Raw genomic sequence first — 19,310 nt, 5'->3', positions numbered from 1 at the left:
AGGACTCTGCAGTAAGCAATGTTGTATTTATAGGGATGTTTTTACCATGCCACTTATCAGATTGAAAACTTTTTCAAACAAATGTAAGGAATGCCTGGTCAGCATTTCAGAATATTTTTAAATGTTAAAAAAGTGTATTTAAAGATTTTCATAAACTTTTGAAAACTAGAACTGAAGAAAATAGCAAAAATGATCAAAATAGTTGTGTTAGAGATCATTAGATTTGGCTGCAAATAGTAGAAAATTCAACATAACAATAGCATAAACAAGAAAGGAGTTTCTTTCTTTTTCGCATAAAGGATATCTGGAAGCAAGCAGTCCGTGGCTCACAGGGTGACTTCACGGAGTTGTCAGGGAACGAGGCAAGCTCTTTCTGTTTTGCCCACCATCATAAGTGTGTGGCATCCCTTTCTCAGTCTTGAGTGGATAATTGAGTTCCACTCCATTAAAAAGACACATCCTGTTTCATTAAGGATTCTTCCACATTGCATTAGCCTGTTTATAGTTCCAAGGCCTTATCTAGCTGCAATAGGGACTGGAAAATGTAGAGTTTATTCTAGGAAGCCATGTGCCCAGCTAAAAATTATGGGTTCTATTTCTAAGGACAAAGAGACCATGGATAGTACCCACAATAGATGACTGTCATTAAGAAACGTTTATTTGGAGTACTCTGCTGATCCTTGTATCAAACAGCCTCACAGTCTAGTTAAAAAGAACAAAGCTATATATGACAATGTCAGAAATGTGTCTTCGATCTGTCCGTGTTGTTGGTTAGTGTATATACCATCATTCTAGACCTCTAATCTTGAATTCCTACTCTAATATCTAGTGATATACATTAGTATCTCACATCTCATCATTTGCTAGAAATTGGAGATTTTGCTTCTCTATTATAGCTTGGATTTATCCCCTAATGCACATCCTCATGCTTTGGCCCTTGTTTTCTATCAATTATTGCAATAATTCCAAATTGGTCTCCTTTCCTCCTGCGGCTCTTCACCACATGCATCCAACACATTCACCATCTTGCTTAATGAAAATCTTTAGTTACTTCTCATGTCTTAAAATTTTTTCATTCAGCGATTCCAGTCTCCCAATTGTTATCTCCTCTTCTTTCTTAGTTCCATCTGTTATAGTCCAGATGTCTCCTTCCTGGGTGTCCCAAGTTCTTCAAACTGCTTAGTTTCATTGTCCTTAGCGAATAAATACTTTAGTTCCACCAGATTCCATGTCACATACGTTTGCGGTCTCCACCACGATATCAAGGACTTATGTTTTCTTTAACGACCTCTTGTTCTGATTTATTACTTTCTTTGAATTTTCTAATGTCTCTCCTCACATGAATTTGTTTTTCCATTCTTGCTGGGTGTTCACCCAAATGAGAAAGAGAGTGACTTTGCTTTGGAAACTTAAGAATCTGGAAATTAAAGATAAGAAAGAGTGTTTCTTATCACGGCTCAGCAAATAACATAGAATTAAGCGTTGGACGTCCCTGTTCATGAAAGTTCCTCGGCCATACCTACCACTGAAGACCCCTTCCCTGGCCTTCACTTTTCAACCTCCAGCCTCCTTCCAACTTGGTCTGTCACCTCACTTTACCTCTACTCTCATTTGTAATTTCTTTCCAGTCTTGGGCTCACTCATTCCTTCCTTCTTGGATTACTTGTACACACTCAAAATTCTTTTCACATTATTGTAGAAAACAACTTTTTGATCACCTACCTTGTACTTTGTAGGCAATTCCTGATTTCATTCTCCTGATATTTCAAAGAAGGCATTGTTATCCACATCTACAGAGAATAAACTGAGGCTTCGATAAGGTGGGAGACACTCATAAGATCAGACAGTTAACTAGTACCACAATCCAGAATTTGAATTTGTTTGTCCCTACAAAGTCTTTTGTATTTATTACTTTACACTCTCTTCAAGATATACACTTGCAATATTTTTTCTAGGTATACCCTATCCTTCAAATTTCACCCACTCTTTTAGACTCAGTTCAAAAATCAAAGAAAAGAGTAAACAAATTGTTGTAGAGGTTAAAAGGAAGAAAAGTTTACACCCGGTTGGGGAGATGTACAGAAAATTCTTGAAGAGTAGGGGCATTTATATACATGGTAGTATGGATGTTTGTTTAATCTGCTTACTCTACTAGTTTTCAGGACAATCAGGTAGAGATTATTTCGTACTATTTTGTTCACATAGTGCTAGCACTAATGCTTGGAAAACAGAAGATACTCAAAAGCTTTAAATTGAACATTTTTTAAAAACATAAATAGTGATATAGACAAACAAATATATTTTATGAATAATATTGCTAATGAGAGCAATTACTTTTTAGAGTTTTAGGTCTGAGAGAAATCCCATTTGGATGGAGCATTCAGAAAAGCCTTCCTCCAGTAGTTGGAATTTAATGGGCAGAAAGGATTCAGATATAGAGAGAAAAAAGCATTCTTTTGAGGAGAGAATTGTGTGGAAGAATAGCCAATGAAGAAACCATTATAATTCGAGAGACTATTTATGGAAATGAACAGTTTTGGGTCAGATGATAGATGGAGGCAGACTTCATTAGGAAGACAAAGGGAAAGGCTCTTATGTAAGAATGAGACAAAATTACACTGTCAGTGATATTTAGGAGAAATCATACCAGAGGGACTAATACTAACTAATGTTTATAGAGGTTTGCTATGTGCCAGGTACTGGGTTAAGCATTTCACGGAGTAGCCCATTCAGTCCTCACAATAGCCTTGTGATATAGGCACTATTATCATCCCCTTTTTACAGATAAAGAAACTGAGGCTGAGGGAGTATAAATTACTTGCCAATATCTCAGTGTTAGAGTGTGGTGGAACATGGATTCAAACTAAGGCTGTGTGGTTCGAGAAGACGTTACTCTTAACCAATAAACAACACTGCAACAATGAAGACTCTGCTGGTGTCAGAGGGAGAGGAGAAGGGCTATTGGTTGACTTGATTTCTATATGTACTGGTAAGGTTTGCTTTAAGTATTTAATTAGCATTGCTAGTGAATTGCAAATGAATTATTGGTGTGCCCAAGTGTCTGAAATTATCATGAGAAGACAATTAAGTTGACAGATGGTCTCTACCGAATTGTTTGAATAACAGAAATAAATGAAAGAAACCCCGCGATAGAAATATAGCAGCAGATGTTAATAGAGTAGATGACTGGCTCTGGCCTCCAGCTGTTTCCTTCTTGGAGAAGATGCCTGATTGCTAAGGACTGTCGACACTCCTGTTGGCTTGCTCACATGGTAGTGCTTCCAGAGCTGGCCAGGACTACAGCTGCATGGGCTGCATAGGTCAGCCCTCGGGTCCCTAGACGGTTGGCATTCTTTGCCTGTTTCTGCTGTGCTTGCACATTTAGTTATTTGTATTTAAATAAACATGATTATTTCCTTTTCTACTTATAGCCCATGCTCCAAGTTTCATGGTTAAACTGTTAATGGTCATTTTAATTGTTTTTGCTCTTGTGGTAGCAATGGTGTTAAGAATGTTGTAATGATTCTTGAATTTTAACATTTCCTCTACTGGCAGAAGGCTCAGCTTTTCAGTGTCATGCATTTATTTCCCTTGGGTAACAATTTGTAGAAAACTGGCAATCTAACGCTATTGTCTATTATTTTAGTTTGTGCTTTACAAAGTCTTTAAAGAATGCTCACGCTTTAAACTATGAAATTACAAAAATTCTGGTGTAAATTATATGTGACTAAATGTTATTGAAGATCTCATAAAACTTTATTTGTTGTTCTTCTGCAGGTGTCAATTTTGTGTGTATATTTGATGTCAGGTTGCCTAACACATTCTTCTTAGCTTCTTCCTTCCCAGTATCATAGACATTTTTCTTTCCTTTCATAAAAAGGAAGGCATTAAATATATTGTTCATGGAAACATGAAATCAATAGGTATGCCGTTAAATTTTAAGCAAAATAATTGGTCCATATTTGGTATTTATGCTATCACATCTTCAACAATTACCCCCAGTCAATCTTGAGCTTAAAATATTAGGTAGCATAGTTAAAAGAACATCAGATTAACAGCTCAAAGATTTGAATTAAACTTCTGGTAGATCCTGAAAGGATAAGTCATTTAAGCTCTCTGAACTCCAACCTTTGTATCTGTAAAAATTTAAATAAAATGAGGATAATAGTTCTTTTTTTTCTTGAGGTAGATTAGTCCTAAACTAACTGCTGCCAATCCTCCTGTTTTTGCTGAGGAAGACTGGCCCTGAGCTAACATCCATGCCTATCTTCCTCTGCTTTATATGTGGGATGCCTGCCACAGCATGGCTTGCCAAGTGGTGCCATGTTCGGACGCGGGATCCGAACCTGTGAACCCCAGGCGGCCGAAGCGGAACGTGCGCACTTAACCGCTGCACCACCGGGCTGGCCCCAGGATAATAGTTCTTGATAAAGCTTTTCTAAGGGTAGCATTTTTATTATCTACTCCCTTTCTCTTTCTTTCCTATTTTGTCCTATCAGTTATTACTTTCTCTTATTTTTCAATCTCTTCCTCTCGAGTGATCTTTTGGAACAGGATTTTTCAACCTTGGCACTTGTGACATTTTGGAACTGATAATTCTGTGTTGTGGGGGGCAGTCTTAGTATTACGGGGTATTTAGCATCATGTCTCCATTGCCTACTACATGCCAGTAGCCTCCTCCAATTGTGACAGTAAAAAAATGTCTCCAGACATTGTGAAATCTATCTGAGGCGGGGGAGAAAAATCAAAACCAGTTGAGAAACACTGTTTTACAATCAGATTCCAATAATGCTCAGGTCTCTACTATTTTTTGATGATAATAATTTGCTTCACCATGTTCAGACGATTACTCCATCTTTCCAACTTTGCATATACATTTCTTGAAAGAGTAGTTGTGTTCATTGCCACTATTCCAAGCTTTCCATTTGCTTTACTTTTCTTGATATCTGACTTCTATTCTGTTTTCTTAGAAGTTAACAATGGCTTTTGAAAAGAAATCTCTTCTTGGTTAAAATTTTACCTCTTGTTTTCATCTTGTTTGCACCATTTGACATTTGCTGACCACACTTCTCTTTTTGGAATGCTCCAACATTTACTCACAAAGTGACCTTGGCAAGTCAATTAATACTTAAACCTCAGTTTCTTTATCTATAAAATAAGGACAATAATATAAACTACCTCGTAAAATTGTTATGAAGAGTAAATGAGATATTGCATATAAACATAGCTTGTGCCTAGACCATAGTTGGTACTCAACATTTATTACCTATCATATTACAATAATGTAAAAGTAGCTAATAGTTTAATACAAAAATTAGTAACATTAAGAATTGGTAGTAGAACAGAAGAGGCAGTGATTAATTCTCCATATATGAGGAAAGTAACATTTCGTCATGTTTTGAAGAATGCATTTGATTTAGTCAAATAACTATGGAAAAAAGAGCCTCTTAGATAGGACAGCATTTACCTAGGTATGAAATACTGTGCTGTGTTTAGAAAATTAGATTATTCACCAATCCTAGGATGTAGGATGCAAGCAAGAGAGATGAAGTTGAGTTGAGTGGGAAGATGGGCATTAAATGTCCAGTAAGGAGTTTGGACTTATTCTGTAGAGAATGGGGGGAGGATGTCAAAGTGATATGATTAAGTTTGTGTTTTAGAAAGATGATGATGAAATGAAACATGGAAAGATCTAATAAAGGGAGAGAAGTTCAAAAATACAGACGTGAAGGAGAGTGTGATGGAGCAAAATGTTGACTAAAATACCAAGCTCCAGAGCAATGGTAGAGGAACAAGTTTGGTAAAAGAAAATATAGATGTTTAGATTCACTTATTGATTATCAACAATCCACAAAATTCTAAGTCTTGAAGGAGAAGTACATTTTTCTTCAAATGAAAACTTACAGTTTAGTTGGAAATGAAATTTGTGAACTTGGCAGCAACTAGCAATTAAAACTAATGATAAATACTAACACTTTCTGAGAACCTACCACATGCTGGATGCTATACCCAATTTATTATTATTCTAATTAAACAGATGTAGAAACTGAGCTCAGACTGGTGCTAGGCTAGAGCAGGAATTTGAACTGAGGTGTGTTTGACCCCTATGTCCTTGCTCTCTCCATCTGGCCCTCTGTCTCTCTCACAACAATTTATAAACCGCAGTCAAAATCAACATTATTCTTTTTTCTCTTTGTGGATACTGAGTCACATAATGGGAAGATAAAGAAAACCATGGATTCTTTCCAGGAGTACTGAATTCATCTTTGACAAATTTCACTTTGATTTGTTTCTCTTCCCCCAACCCCCGCTGTTGCTCCAGTTTTGCTTTAAAAAGTGCTTCTCTTTGGATTCCTAGTCACCGGGGCCAATAGAGGAATTCAATATCTGTGGGAGAGTTCATTAATTGGATACGTGGCAGGATTTCCCCACTGTTCCCAGTAATGGGATGATTTATGAAAAAGTGTTGCAATTCTGCCTGGAGATAAAGTCACCAGATGAGAAGGCAGTGGCAAAAATTTACCAGTTTCCCAATGAAATAACATGATGTAGTCTCCATAAAAGAAAAAACAAACAAACACAAACAACAGGCTATCTCTTACCGCTCTATTTTGCTGTTGTAAAGGACTCTTTCGTAAAACTGAAAACCTGAGGTGAGCCAGTTCACAGTTTCCCATCATGAAATGTGTTGAGGAAGTTTTATGTGCAATCAAAATGGCACAGTGTTAGTTAAGGTAGTGCTAACTTTTGTAACAGATGAATTCAAGGTCTCGGTTACTTAACACAGTAGGATTTTATTTTTCATTCCTTCAGTTATTCCATATGGTCAAAGGTTGACAATCTATGGTCTGTAGGTCAAAATGTTTTATTGAAAAAGTGACATTGGCTTGTGTATCGTCTATGGCTGCTTTTGTGCTGTAACGGCAGAGCCGAGTAGTTACAATAGAGACTGTATGGCCTGCAAAGACTAAAATATTCACTCTCTGGCCCTTTATAGAAAACGTTTGCTGACACATGCATATGGTAACTCAGGAAACCAGATTCATCCCACATCTAGCCAGCTATCAGTGAAAGAGAAAATAGAGGATTGCAGAAGAAGCTTAGAAATTCCACATATTACTTCCACTCGGTTCTACTGGCCAGAATTCAGTCATATGATGATACCTAATTGGAAGATAGGCTAGGAAATATAGTCTAGCTGTGTGCCCAGAAAGTAAGGGAAATGGTTTGGTAAACTATTAGTCAGCATTTAGTTAGCCAGAGACCATCTAATTAGTCAGATATTTAAGATTAAGCAAAATCTGCCATATTAAAAAATAGTCTAATGTGCCTAGAAGTGTCTTCTAGGTTGTCGGTAAGGTGTCCTAAGTTATAAAGATGTGTCCTTAAAGGCAAAATATTGAATAAGTGGGGGACCATAATTACACTCAAGTTACTAAGTGTACAGAAAGAAAATATCTTGTAGTTAACCCGGCTTTTAAAAAATACCCCAGGCCCATCTACACAATAGTATCATATAAAAAGCTCACTGTGGTCTCGTGACTCCTCCAACTGCTCCCCACCTTATGATTTTGCTAACCACCTTCAGTTTCTCCTGTTCCAGCCTGCTGAGCCAAACTTACATCCTGAAAGCAACTCTCTCTTAGTTCTGTGCCCTTGTTTCTACTTGCTTTTCTACTCAGCTTTTAGCATTCTTCTCTTGCTGGACTTGGAAACTCTCCATCAAGCTGGGAATCAGGAAGGCCAAGGCAGTGTAAGATCTGAATTCTAGGGGTGAAGTTTAAAGAATCAGGGCAGAGTCAGGCGTCACAGCAGGAAGGACTCATTTGCTGGCATCTAGATGTTGTTAAATGGGTGGCTGAGTATTTGTGTGAGGGGGTAACTGCTCTCTTGGCCTGGAGACACCATGTAGTTCTGTCAGCACATTGAAAATTGGTTCCAAAGGGGACCTAGTGGGATTGTATGAATGGGTCATTGACAAACCCACCACCAGTACTGAAAGAGGCAACTCGTATTACAATCCTTTTGGACCATGGTGAGCAAATGTAAGGAGCAGTGCATAAAACAACCTCTTTTCAAATGCAAGGTAAACTTCTAAATGACTTAATGGTCTTTAGATTCAGTTGTGCATCTGGAACTATCTCTACTCCTGTTCCTCCTTTGACAGTGTTTACTGTTTAGCTTTAGCTTGGATCAATTTAAACTGCTCACTTTTTAGACTCTAAAAAATGTACAGGTTATGTATTTCTCTTTATGGCCCCTGAATGACTATATTTTACTATACTTGCTGTGCCTTTTTTTGACAATTTATTGAATTTCTACAGTGATATTTTTGCCAGAACCTTTTATGTTATTATTTTGACCCATATATTTTTTGGATTCTGTTTTACATTTCCTTTCTCTTCGAACCATCTGCTTTTTATAGCTGTTTCTTCCTTCCTTTGGCAGGCTTTTTGATATCCACACTTGTGTGTAGCCCTCCTCCACTGAACACAGGGTTTATCATCTCCAACAATATGTTCTCTCTGTTCTTTTCCTCTGATTCAGGCTAGACCTATTGTATTCTAAAACAAGGCTGCTATTTCACAAATGTAAATCCCTCCAGTTGCCACATCTAGGTCTACATCATGGATCCTAGGTGACTTTTCTTGTCGTTGTTAATCATTCATCGCCTCAGTCCGCCTGTCATCAACTATTTTTTGCATACGTACCATGTGCAAGGCAAAGAGTGTATATATTTATATATATAAAATTGCTTATTTTAACATGATAGGCTTTATGGGAAGTATGCTTGCAACAACTGGGGTTCTTTTTAGGAATTTATGTTCATTATTTTGGGGCAACATTATATTCCTATTTAATATTACCTAGAAATATCAGAAACAATTATAATTCAGATTTTCAGTAATCGTAACTTTTGTTAATCATTTGGAGTATGTTTGTTCCATTTAGAACAGGTTTATCCCCTCCAGTTGGAACAATTAAAAATGTCTCTGGACATTGCCTGTAACCTGGGGAGAAAAATTGCCCCCAGTTTAGAAGCCCTGCCTTAGATCATGCCTTGTTTGAAAAAAGGATTTAGTAGAATTAAAAAACATATACAACATCTAAGATTTCAAAATATAGCAAATAAAATGGGGTTGCAAGAACAAAAGAACAATAGAAAAAGATTAAGCTAGAGGAAAGGCTGGTATATAAATTTGTGCTGTGATGTTTTGTGTAGTTGTTAGAGGTCAGCTGGACATATAGATCTGAGCTTTTGAGCTGCCGATGCATAAAGGTTGAGCAAGTGGTGTTCGAATCAGTGCCCAAAGCACGTGCTAATATTGCTCAGGACATTCACATCTTTGTCTGTTTCTGGGTGTGCAAGAACCATTCCCTAGGGGCATTTATAGAGACAGGACTATGATTTTAAATAACAACTTTCTCAATAATATTTTTATTTAGACTTTAGTTATTTTTTCCCCTTATCCCTAATTTCTGTAGAAAACCATTAAAATAAAAATTTTAATTGTCTATCTAGGATCACCAACTTTACTTGTTTTCCCAGGACTATCCTGATTTTTGCACTGAAAGTCTCTTATTTTGGAACTCTCTCAATACAGGGCAAACTGGGATGGTTGGTCATCCTAATTCTGAATCCAATTTCCTTGTTTTTCTCTTCAATTTTATTCATTTTTCTTTTTAGTTCTCTAATTATTAATTCTAATTTTGTAGTAGTTGAAAATATATTTTATAGTGATCAATTTTAAAATATTGTCTTATTTAGTTAAGGATTCATTGTCAGACACCGTCAGTTCTCTATTCAGATTTAACAGAACAATGTCCTTTCTTTAATAGCAATTATTCAAATTCGAAGTAATTTTGATGGAGCTTTTAGTCACTCAAAGAAGAATGATTTTTTTAGAAGATTTAAATATTTACATCTACTTCTGCCTTATCCATATCATTTTAACTAGCGTTGGCAATAATGAATGTCCTGCTCTTTCCTTCTGTGTGAAAGGCTTAGAGTTGTCAATAAAACATGCGTAGCTTAGTTCCCTGAGTTCAACAGGTCGTGTCTATCCTGAGTCCTGCGGGCCCTGAGCTGAGTGTGGTGAAATCCTGAGGTACTGCAGTTAGTCTTCTCTGCACCTTCAGAGACTCCACATGAGGAATAAGACTTCCATTTTCCTTCAGCAGCTTGCTTCTCCTCCGTAAAAGAGACAGGATGTGGTCTGGGAGAAAGTCCACACTTCAACAATAGACTATTGACAGAATGTTTGGGAAGTACAAAGAGGAAGAGAGCATCTGTCTACACTCGAAATTATCAGAGGCATTTGTGTGTGTGAAAATCTTAGGTTTCAGAAATATGTTTTTTAAGGTCACCCGTTTTCCTTCTCTGTTTTTATTGGATGAGGAAAGTTGCCTTCAAGATAACAAAACATTTTAAATTCAGGGGAGGAATTGCATCACATTTTGTCTACTTCTTCTAGGCAGAAGATTAATTCCCTTAGGTACTAAACACGTTTTATTTAGCCCTTATGTACGGTCTATGTGAATCAAGCTGAGAGAATAAAAAGAGAGAGAAAATAAAATCTAACTGAAAGATCAGCCTGCAGAGGATTCAGCAGGAAAGAAGTCCTTCTACGCAGAGAGTGGCCCAGGTGCTGACTTATCTACAATTCATTCTGCGTGAAATATGAGCAGAGATGCTATACAGGGTATGCCTACCCCAAGCACTGACATATCCCTTTCTCTTCTCCAGCCTTATCAAATAGTAATTAAATTTTAATTAAATATAATATTTTAAGGATTTGCAAGAAAATCTTTGACATCTTATCTCTGTGCTCATTCCACTGCATTTTGAGCTTATTTGACCTTCCAGAGGAAAGTTCCTGCACTTACTACCCTATCACAGTGCTGACTTATATGAACGTATCCAGTGGTGCAGCTGCCATTAAGTTGAAAGGACAGTTCGAGTGAGTTCCCATGTCTGCTTTGTCTTTTGCTTTCTTCTTTTCAAATGCGATTGTGTAAGACTTTTGTTCCAATGTCTTACCACCTGGATCCTCTTGTGGATGTGTTGCTGCTCTCCAAAGGACTTGGCAGTGGGCACTTCCTGTTGTGCAGCAGGCTTTCATTTAGAGGACATCTGTAAAACCACAACAGGAATAGTCAGAAGAACAAAAACGGCCTTCTAATGAGTGTAGTAAAACTTCAGAACACATTCCTGACCCAGGAGAAAGTGCCCCAAAGAGCAGATGGGATCTAGGATGAGTAAGACATAAGTCAAGGGGCAGGCCTTTACTCTCCACCAGAAAACAACACTTGGATTTCCTGGTAATGCAATTATGTAATGACTGTGGTTTCTTTTTGTAAACTGTGTCTCAGACAGGGAGGAAGAAGGAACCAACTGGATTGTGTAACTTTATAAATAGAAACAGCCATGTTAAAATAACAAGATTGCTCTGAGTTAGGCCAATGAATTTTGCTACTAGCTGCAAAGTTAGGCCACTGAATGAATACAAATCCCTCCTGTGGAGTGATTTCTCAGGTTTGCCCAAGAATGCTTAATGGGAAAAATCAGTGAGAAGCTCTTACCCTCTTTCCATTGAACTCCCAGTATTTTAGTTCAAATACATCAAAACCTTTTCCCTGCTGGAAATAGTCAAGTTGGAGACACACAGGAACTTTGTCCTCTACTACAAATAATGAATAATGAGCTCATACCATTTTTAATACAGCACATGATTTACCAAACACTTGGAACAGTTTATCCTGGCAGTAGCATAAAGGATAAAGAGGTACCTACCTTATTATCTGTTGAACAAAACGTGTGCTCGTTTGCCATATGTTCTGGAATACTAGACAATTTCAATTTCATGGCTGCTCTTTATTTTAGAGGGCAGAGCCCAGGTAAACAGAGAGAAATCTCCTCGATAAAGACCAAAAACATCAGGCTTCTCAGCATGATTCCATTCAATATGATATATACCCCAAAAGAGAGATTGTGCTGTGTTTGCCAGTTAGCTGAGGTCTATAGATCATAGGTTTTGAATCTCTTAGGGATGATTGTATAATAGTACTGTTTTCTTTAATTTCGGTGGCTATAAAAGTGACACTAGTCCTTCCTAGACACTGTTGACAAATTAATCTCCCCTAGCAGAGCTGCAAATCCTGGCAGTCATTCAAGGTTCTCCCTGATCTGATTGCAATGAATTTCCTTATTTCAAAACTCTTACTTTAAGGAGAGCCCTGATTGATTCATGTTTATATTTCCTGAGATCCCTAACACAATGTCTTGCATACAGTAGGAATTTAAACATATCTGTTGAATTAAAAATTATTAATGGCTTTTGTGATTTTACTCCTTTGACTCATGATTTGCCTCATGCCTGTGTTTCATAGAGAGTTAGCTTAGACCCTCTTCGGTTTTGCTTGGATATAAATATCGGCTCTGCTGTTTTGGTATATGCCTGCTATTTCAGTGATTCAAGGTCAAAGATCTTCATAATTTAGTCTTAGTATAGTATACTGGTCCATCTTGAGCAAATCTGCTCTAATTCAGTGGTGGTCTCATGTGTCTCTAAAACTACCTTGTCAAATGTAGACTAGTAATAGTGGAAGGGGTAGTGGAAGATCTTCTAATGTAAGTATCTCTTTTTTGTACACTAGTAACATGAAAATCCAGCAAATTGAAATGAACTACTTAAAGCCATATCATCTTAAAAAGTGAGTATAAAAGTCATGAGCTCAGTGTCCCATTTGTTGATAACTATTACTGAGGTTACTCTACCAAACCTGCCTGGGAAAATGAATATGACTCTAATGTCAAATCCAAGACTCATAGTTTCATAGGAAGCCAGCCATAGCTTTGTGCTGGAGAATCACTAAGGAGATGGAATATGTTCAAGTCACGCTCTGACACCTAAAAGCATCTTGGCATTCTTTAATTTCCTTGTCACTTAGAACATAACAGGTAAGATCACTCTATTCAGTAACAATGTCCATGCCCTATTGCTAGGGTAGTTTTATGGATGTTAATAGAATTTTCCTTGTCTAGGGTGATGTATGATCTGGATCTTCCTTTTAGTAATCGCAAGTCCATTGTAGTGTAGTGAATTCAGACAAGTGCATTGTAATTTATATGCTTTACTTAAAAGGCTTTAAGACTTGCTACTTCTTAGATGTACAAGAAAATATAGCTCAGTATTTTCTATAACATATCTCTTCTTGCTCTCAAACCTCCATTCCTGCTGATGGTAGAAAAGGAGATTGGTGAGGATGGGGGACACCTAAATTAGACTCCTGGTTTCGTTAGAGCAAATATTTAGCAATCTGAAGGTCAAACTTCTTGTCAGTGCTGTTTTCCTATCTCCATGAGGTTTCTCTTCTCTTTTTTCATTTATAAAATAGCATCTCTGAAGGGATGGATGCAGTGTGTTTGTGTGTCCTCATGGTAATAGGGGATGGAGTGAGAGAGAGTCTCTGGTTTGCTTGCTTCCATCTGGATCCTTGCTTTCTGTGCTGAGATAGCCCCGTACGGCTTGGTCACTGGACATGCTGTGCTGCTCTTTGCTGAGACTTGGGCTTTGAGTACTGTGTGGACACCCACCACTGGTAACCATTGCCCAAATGATGCATCTGCTTTGTCCTGATGCCAGCTCTCTTTGGGCACACGAGTCCTCTTCACATTTTTGCATACCCCCACTGGGACACATAGAAACTTCTAGATTCATGGGTATCAGGAATGCTTTCTCAAGTCCTATCTGCCTAACCTTCTCCGGTTGCCATTTTCCCTCTACTGTGGCTATTCAGTACTGGCAAGGGGCGCCCTACTTTGTGGCCCTCCCAGCTACCAAGTAGGAAGTAGGACACATGTCCTCTTAGCTTTCACCTGGATCTTCAAACTATCTGGGAATTTTTCTTATCCAACAGTCAATCCTGAGTATACTCCCAGGGGTATGGAGGTACCAGAGTCCTCCTTGGATTCTAATAATAATGTCTTATCTTAGACATACCCTTAAGAATCTCCTGTCTTCTTTTCTGCTATTTGAACTATTTTTTTTTTTTATTATCACATCACAGTTAGCTTCTCTGAAAATATCTCCTTCATCCTCTGTATTGTGTTTTATAGTGCAACTCTATGCTCTGATTCTTAAGAGTTTTCATTTGAGAGGTAAAGGGAAGCTTCTGCAATCTAAAAAACACTTGCACATTCAATGAATCCAAGTTTCAAGACTATGTTGTCACTAGGAGCTTAAAAAATAATATAAAGTGGAGTGATGAATTTTTTGTTACAGACTGGATTCTCTCTTGAAATAACGTGTCATTGTTTCAAAGGATGGAGGAACCTTAGGTCAACTAAGAAATAAACGTAAATAAGGACAAAACTATGCTGTTTTAATGTCTCAAAATATGCTCCCTCCTAGATAAATACAGTGAATGTATATATAATATATATATATACTCTCATGATTTTGTCAAATTCACTGCTTATTGTAAATTTTTCCCTGGAATATTGAAAGCTCTTTCTAATACTAGCCTCAATGTCTAGCCTAGAACTCATAAGAGGCTACTGATAAAAATGGCTATCACTTATTAAGTAATACTTGCCAGACACCGTTGGCGGTATTTTAACTGCATTTTCATTTAGTCTTCATGTATGTTACTCCTAACTCCACTTTACAGATAAGCAAACCAAGGCATAAAGGAGCAAGGGGCATGAGTGAGGTGACCCAGCTACTGCCTCTTGTGGAATTCCTGTGGATTTGGCATGGAGGAGTAGGAACTATTACCACAGTAACGGGAATTGAGCAACGGCTTCATCCAGGAAATCAGAGCAAGAGTATAAAAGAAATGATTACTCTTAGGAGATATAAAGTGATTTTTGAAAGTATGGATCGATGGGGCCTGCTCATCACAAAGTTCAGGTGTTGCAACAGACTAAGTGATCTTCAAAATAGCAGCATAAATCCTAAAAATCCTAAAAATTTCTATTATACTTAAGAATCATAATAGCATATCATTCACTATAAGTTTATTAAAAGTGCTTAGTAAAATATGTAGCTTATTAGAAAACATTTTTTAAACTTTTATTTTTAAATTTGTATTGAAGCATAATAAACACACACTAAAAAAGTACACATATCATAAATGCATAGTTCGTGAATTTTCAGAAATAGAGCGCGCCTGTCCAACTAGCACAGATCAGGAAACAGGCATTGCCAGCATCCCAGAAGCCTCCCTGAGTTCTACTGATAGAAACCACTATCCTGATTTCTAACAGCATAAATTAATTTTGCCTGTTCTGTACTTTCTATATAAATGGAATTTGGGGGAAGGTACTCTTTTTATTTAGCTTCTTTTATCCATCATTATGTTTGTAAGATTCACCCATATTTTTGTGTGTGAATTTGGATTGTTTATTCTCATGGATACATATTATTCTGGAGTTTGAGTTTTCCTACAATTTATTTTTTCATTTTATCATTAATGTGGCCCCGTAGATGGTTTACACTTTGAGGCTTTATGAATAATGCTTCTGTGAACATTCTTGTATGTGTCTTTTTGTGAACATGAAACAATGTCTTTTGAGTAGATACCTCCAAGTGAAATTGTAGGCCACAGACAATGCATATCCTTGACTTGCGAGGACACTGCCACACTTTTCCAATGTGGTTGCACCAAATTGCTTTCCTACGGCCTTGCATGTATCTCTGGTTGGTCCATATCTCCGCTCACATTAGGTTTCCCTATTGCTATGAGGCCACAATTCTTAGTATTTTCTGGGTAGTGGGATTTCACTGTAGTTTTGATCTACATTTCCCTGGGGATGAATGGAGGTGATCATCTTTGTATAGATTTAGCTGACCATTTTTATATCCTATTTTGTGAAGAGTCTGTTCATGTTTGCTGCCCACTTTTCTATGAGGGGTGAGTCTCAGTCCTTAGTGGTCTACAGGAATTCTTTATATTTTCTGGACATGACTCCTCTTTTGAATACACACTTTTACCACTCTGTAGGTTGCCTTTTCACTCTCTACAAATGGTCTCTTTTGAAGACCATAAATTCTTAATTTAGTGTAATGCAATATATCAATTTTTTTTTTTCAGTAAGATTAACCCTGAGCTAACCTCTGCCACCAATCCTCCTCTTTTTGCTGGGGAAGACTAGCCCTGAGCTAACATCAGTGCCCATCTTCCTCTACTTTATATTTGGGACACCTGCCACAGCATGGCTTGACAAGCAGTGCCATGTCCGCACCTGGGATCTGAACTGGTGAACCCAGGGCCACCAAAGCAGAATGTGCGAACTTAACTGCTGTGCCACTGGGCTGGCTCCCAATATATCATTTTTTTGTGTCTTGTTTAAGACTCTGCCTATTCAAAGTTCACAAAGCTATTTTATGTAAAAATCATTACTTGAGGTATAAAGTTGAATATGTGTAATATATTTGATAGCTACTTTATATATTTACTAACACATGCAGAATTGCTCATTGTATGGAATAGAGATAATCTTATCTATATTTGTTTGTTTTGAGGAAGATTAGCCCTGAGCTAACATCTGCTACCAATCCTCCTCTTTTTGCTGAGGAAGACTGTCCCTGAGCTAACATCTGTGCCCATCTCTCTCTATTTTATATGTGGGACGCCTGCCACAGCAGGGGTTGATAAGTGGTGCTGGGTCTGTGCCTGGATCCAAGCCAGCAAACCCCAGGCCGAAGTGGAGCACGCAAACTTAACTGCTACACCACTGAGCCGGCCCCAATCTTACCTGTATTTTTAAAAATTAATATCAATTTTATTTTGTGTCAGATTATTTCTGAATTCATGAAGTAGTCCAGTGAAACTTATAATTTTAATGTAGGGATCCTTCTACAGTTAGTGATATCGAACTTGAAGTGAGTTTGCTCACCCATTGAGCAGCAACCCAATCTCTGACATCACATGTAGTGGAAGAAAGTAGAAATTTTATTGTTGCACAGCACTGAGCAAAGAGAAAGGGCAGCTAACGCTGAAATCCGAAACTGAAATCCTGAAAAGCTAAAAGGAAGGGTTTTTATTTGGGGCTTTATGTAGGGGAGGGGACCACATGGCCTGCTGGTTGAAGCTTTTCCACCAGCCTGTTTTTGGTCTTGAAACTACCTGCAGAGAGGAGGGAGCCTGTGACCTTGCTGGTCAGCAGCTTTCCCACCAGCCTGTAGCTCTTTGCAGGGAGGAGGAGGAGGAGGTAATGAACTTAGGTGGTTTTCCTTGGCCATTTGTCTCCATGGGGGATCGTGGATGCTGGAGCCAGGAAGCCAGGGAGTAAGCAGGGAATGAGTGCTTTGGTTTTAACTCCATATATGCCGGGTTTAATGTAGGGAAACTGATATCAGGGCCGGTATCATTAGTTTGACAGAATCCTTCTAAAGACCAGGGGTTAGTGTCTCAAAAGGCAGACATTTTTCTTATACTCGGGTAAAAATTGCCTCTCTATTGCTTCCATTTACTGGTTCTAGTTCACTAATGTATTTTTTCATTCATTTATTTATTCAACAGACATTGTATGAGTCCTATCACAGAATTTATAGGTTTCAGGGATACAAAGATGGATAAAAGCCTGGCAGAGCTCAGAGTTGACTTTGGGAAGCAGGCATGTTAAAGGGTATAATTTTTTTAGAGATCAGTGAAAATGTCTCACTTTATCGTCTTCCTTTCTGAGCAGAAGGCTTCAAATATTCCACACATGCTATGGATTCTAGACTCTTTATCATCTTGTGTATTCTTCTTTAGACGTAGCCTAATTAGTTACATTTTAAAATTTAAAATAAAAGCTAATAGAAAGTAATAGTCCCATTATATTTTACCAACAAAGAGACCATGGTTCCATTGGTTCTTGCAACTGGAAGGCAGCCTAGTTCTGTTGATTCAGCCTGAAGCAATTTTATCATATTTTTGGCAGTGCTTCATACTATTTGCACATACAAACTTGAATTTGAATAATCTCCTAGATCTTATTCTTATGATTATTGTCAACCCAAGTGTTGCCAGCAAATTGGGTTCTTGTGGTCCCCCAGAATAGAAATCAAGAGAGACCAAAAATGGGAGTAGAAGAGTGGAAGTTTTTAGCTTGTGCACAAGGGAGGCACAAGGGAGCGAATGCAGAAAGGAAAGGGGCAGGTGGCCAGCTCATTAGGGAGCGGGGTTATGGGACTTTCATTAGGCAAAGGCTGGTGGGGGAGGGCCTTGTCATGGCATGTAGAGGCAGGGTTTTCCTTGTGCTTACACTGTTGTTTGATATGCCACCACGTGCATTGCATGTATCATTAGCATGCTAGCTCCCCACCCCTGGTACCATTACTTTGGTAATGGGGGTAAGGTCACCTTCAGTGGACTTCTGGGTGCTAGGACCATGAGTAAGCTGGGGAAGGTACGGAGGTTGTGGAGTCTGGATCTTGGTGGTCTCTCTCTCATTCTCTTAGCGTGCAGATTGGTTAGGGGCCTTATCTTGTTAGGCCAGGGGCCTTGTGGACAACCCTGTCTCATTAGGCTGGTTCCTGTCTCACAAGTATCCTCCAACATTTTCACTTAATTTATGCATACACAAAATTGCTTGTCATAAGAAGCCTTGTTTTCCAAGAATATTTAACGATGTAGGATTATTTTTGATGTAAAGGTAAATGAGGGGGCCGGCCCCGTGGCCAAGTGGTTAAGTTTGCGCACTCTGCTTCAGTGCCCAGGGTTTTGCCAGTTCGGATCCTGGGTGAGGACATGGCACCCCTCGTCAGGCCACTCTAAGGCAATGTCCCACATAGCACAACCAGAGGCACTCACAACTAGAATCTACAACTGTGCACTGGGGGGCTTTGGGGAGAAGGATTAAAAAATAAAGAAGATTGGCAACAGTTGTTAGCTCAGGTGCCAATCTTTAAAAAAAAAGGTAAATGAAAAAGGCAGTATATAAAGTTGTATGTTCACTATAATGCAATTGTGTGTGTGTTTTGTATGTGTTGAAATAATTGGAAGTAAATGCACTAGAATATTCATAGTATTTATCTTTGGATAATAACATATGATTTTAAATCCAACTATGCTAATTTCCAGTTCCTTTTCTTATCTATCATGCTAGCTATTCCTACTGTTTTTCCTAATGTTTAAACTGAATGGGATGCCATCTAAATCTTTTAAGCTTAAGCATCTATTACTTAGAAATGCTTAGAATTACATCCTTTTGTATGTTCCCTAAAAATATTCAGTAGACAATGGTCATTCATTCTACTCATCATCCTTTAATTGTAATTGTCTAAGTATTTGTGAAATTATACAACTCTTTTATTTTA

The 19,310-nt window shown here is 38.0% G+C and overlaps 1 protein-coding gene across 7 annotated transcripts in view; it reads left to right on the top strand.

Moving 5' to 3' along the window:
• NAV3 (neuron navigator 3) overlaps positions 1 to 19,310 on the top strand; it is a 351,215-nt gene that overhangs the window by 2,298 nt on the left and 329,607 nt on the right. For 3 of the 7 annotated variants that reach the window (XM_046645944.1, XM_046645945.1, XM_046645943.1), the window contains exon 1: positions 12,685 to 12,714. The exons of the other annotated variants lie outside the window; for them this stretch is intronic. The gene's annotated coding sequence lies outside the window, so the exon portion shown is untranslated. Of the gene's footprint in view, positions 1 to 12,684; positions 12,715 to 19,310 lie in introns of those variants that run through there. 7 annotated transcript variants of the gene reach the window in all.

The sequence above is a fragment of the Equus quagga genome, chromosome 19 (assembly GCF_021613505.1).
Source record: "Equus quagga isolate Etosha38 chromosome 19, UCLA_HA_Equagga_1.0, whole genome shotgun sequence".
Lineage (NCBI taxonomy): Eukaryota > Metazoa > Chordata > Mammalia > Perissodactyla > Equidae > Equus > Equus quagga.
This window is presented reverse-complemented; position numbering and strand designations above follow the sequence as displayed.